The sequence below is a fragment of the Hibiscus syriacus genome, unplaced genomic scaffold (genome assembly GCF_006381635.1).
Source record: "Hibiscus syriacus cultivar Baekdansim isolate YM2019G1 unplaced genomic scaffold, ASM638163v2 tig00110429_pilon, whole genome shotgun sequence".
Lineage (NCBI taxonomy): Eukaryota > Viridiplantae > Streptophyta > Magnoliopsida > Malvales > Malvaceae > Hibiscus > Hibiscus syriacus.
Window position 1 is genome coordinate 9356505 of NW_024062733.1, and position 3628 is coordinate 9360132.

Consider the following 3628-nt stretch of genomic DNA (forward strand, 5'->3'; position numbering starts at 1 on the left):
AATAGCTTCCAAAAACAACCCAGGTACCCTCCGTCAGAGCCTTCGTAAAGTCCACTTCCTTTTCAAACCTCTCCAAGAAATAGTCGTTATCCAGATCAATGAGTTGAAACCGACCTTGCGGCTTCCAAAGGGTTGAGATTTTATTCCATAGCACTTTGTAATCTATCGCTTTTCCCAAAAGACGAACAATTACTGACTTACGCATATTGTGGTCAATCGAGTCATGCACTCGATTCGAGAAGTGGATCATCGGACACGGCCCACTAGGATCAACAATTACGCCCCCTATGAGATGACTATATCTTCCTCCAACAGTTCACGAAAAAGGTGTGGTTCTCTGATTTATCCCCAATCAACATGGCCGCGTTAGATCTACTCGCCGTATTCATAGGTAAGCCAGGCATCAACGACCGCTTCGTATCATCCGATCCTTCATTCCTTGTCAAATCCCCCATCACAACATCCATGCCTGCAGAAGTAGCCACATCCAACCCATGCAAACCCTCAGGAGTCGAAATCTCATGACCAGTCTTGTTCTTCTTCAAACCCGGTTGTGAATCGATAGCCACAGGCGAGCCCGGTTGTTCCAGCGACGACGGGACTACCGCTGAAACCACCGCCCCAAAGGGCGGCTCCAAATTGTCGTTCACTAAACGCAAAACCCTAGCACACTCAAAACTTACACACAGTTTTATTACTAAGATAAATATTATATATTATATTTTTGTTCGAAGTGGTAAACAGTTTGATATTACTAAGGATTCGAATTCGAGTTCTTATGAATACAGAAAATTCTAGTGTGAAGATTCACCAACCAAAACCAAAGTGTGTGATGTGGATTGATTTAAATTAGTCAAAGTAAAATCTTGAAATCTAGAGGACAAAGGGAATCTTTTGGCGCAAGTTCCCTTCGATATTTTTTTCATGATTCGTGTCAAACATTTTCTCCTTTTCAATATTAAAATAAATCTAATTTATGAGATGAATGATTTATTAAATTTTCTTTTTACTATGATCCGTCCAACTTGCGAAAAGGAAAATAGAGGTCCTCCTCGCAACGCGCATTTGCAGAATCCATTGATGATTCAGTCAATTATTTTTTGCATCACATTATCTGGAAAAACAACAAAAAAGAATATCAAACTCTTTGAATCATATTATGCTATAAGTTATATTTTATATATATGTTGAAGTTTTCTTTTTAAAAAAAAGGGAAAGGAGAATATGAATGGAAGAATGTTGGTACTGCAGATTTTGTTGAAAATAAAAATTTAATGAACTTGGCTTTATTCGTCTGAATGAAAAGAATCCAACACAGAAAGGAAAAGAAATGGAGGGATAAGCTGAAACTTTGGGGTTGAATCAGATTTGTGATCATTTGGCATTTATGGGGATCCAGGGGCTTGGCCTCTAACATGGTTAAATTTCAGTTTAACCCTTTAAAATTTAAAGATCTTAAGTTTAGATAATGGTAAAATTGTACTTTGACCCTCTAACAAATAAAAATTCAAGGGTTAACTACATTGATGATCACTTATGTATATGTTTTGTCCACTTTTGATCAATGATTTCAAAAAACATAAGATATGATCATTACTCGTTTTTATTTAATTAAGATATAGTCACTTTCATGTTTATTTAATTAAGATATGATCACCCGAGTTAATTGCCGTTAACAACAGTTAAATATTTTGATATAATCACACATTTAGTCTCTGTTATTTACATATTCTCTTAATTCAGCCATACTTTTAATAAATTAAAATAAATTTAATCATCCAATCGAATGATGCCACATATCATGTCAAGTAGGGGTGTTCAAAAATACCCGACCCGATTAACTCGAATCGTCGACCCACTGACCTAATTAAAAAATATCGAGTTTTTATAATAAAAAGATCCGATTTTTTTCGGGTTAGGTACCAAGCCCTCTATTTTTTTTAGATTTCTAGGTCGAGCCTAGGTAGGGCTGTAAATGAGACGAGACAGATCGCGAGCTACTCGAGGTCGACTCGATCAAGGCTCGATAAATACTCGGATCGAATGGACTCGACTCGAGTTCTTAACAAGCCGAAACGAGCTACTCGATATTCGACTCGAAAAGCTCGTGAGCAGCTCGAAAAAAATGTTATATTATAATTTTAGATTTTTTAAAATTACATTATTAAAAATATTTTAAAAATACACTACTAATAATTATAAAATTTTAAAAATATATTAAAAATTCTATAATACAACTACCCTCAAATTTTAATTTTTTTAATTAACCAGCTCAAGTTCAATTGTTACATTATATATTACTAAAATAAAAATAAAAACTATTATAATTAAGCACATGTTATATTACACGTGATTGATTGATTTTTTTTTTCTTTTTTAATTTTTTACTGCACTAGTACTTGACAACGTAGAAAAATAAAATAAAAAATAAGGAAAAAAATAGTCAAACAATAGAAAAATTGAAAATTGTTAAAAATTATTTTTTAATAAATATTCTTATATTTATTTTAAATTAATAAAAAATTATTTATCTAATGACAAATATTTAATATATTTCTAATGATAATATTTTTAATAACTAATTTTTTAAATTGTTATTATATTTTTAGGTTTCGAGTTCAAATACCATAAATATCAAGGGTTTGAACATTTAATATCAAGATACTATATTGTACTTACCTCATAAATCGGTACCAAGTCGATTAATTAATGTCTTTGTAATGAACCCTAAATCTTAAACCCTAAACCTTAAATCCTAAAGCATTGTCTTTTTATTTATGCAACCACATAATTCGAAATATTAAATTCTTTTATTGTCTTATAGATTTTAAGAGGTGGCATATTAATTTGAATAGACCCGTATCGTACATATGATTTTGATGGGTGCGTCTCCCAACATAGAATTTTTGTATATGCAAGGATTTAAACTTGAAATTTTACTTAAAGTGATATCAAATTATTTATCACTTGAAACAAAAATATTAATTTTTGGTAACATAAATTTGAAGATATGAATTTTCGTTTACATACTATATAAGTTGCATTACTAAAAAAATGAATAAATTAAAATAAATAATTTAAAATGAATACTACCGCTTACTTAGTTCAATCTTAAAATATAAACAGTCTACATGGAACATGCTGAAAAACTGAAATGCAATAGGCTAACTTGTTCTACCTGTAATCAACGACTATTATATCTTCTCTAAATTGGAGAACGATTAATAAAATATATAAATTTAATATAAAAAATTAATATTTGATATATCTAGTACCATGAGAGCATAATTTATGCTTATTTAATTTTGGAGATGGTAGCAAAAAATAAAAAAGCTTGGTGTTTTCTTTTTTCTTTTGTATAAAATTAAAAGGAGGGAACGATTCAAATGAAATTAAAAAGAAAGCCAAAATAGTAGAGCGCGTTGCAAACAATTCTCGACTCAGTTGGAATGCAAAAGCAATTTAATTATTGCACTCCAAAACATGGCAGGTCCATAAGGTTTGTAGGTGAAAACTCGAAAATAAATCAAGTTCCACTATCCCACATCGCTAAGAAAGCATGCTAACAGCTTTTCTTCATGTTTATAAAGCCACAAGTAGCAGTGAAGCACTCTTCTAAAACTCACGG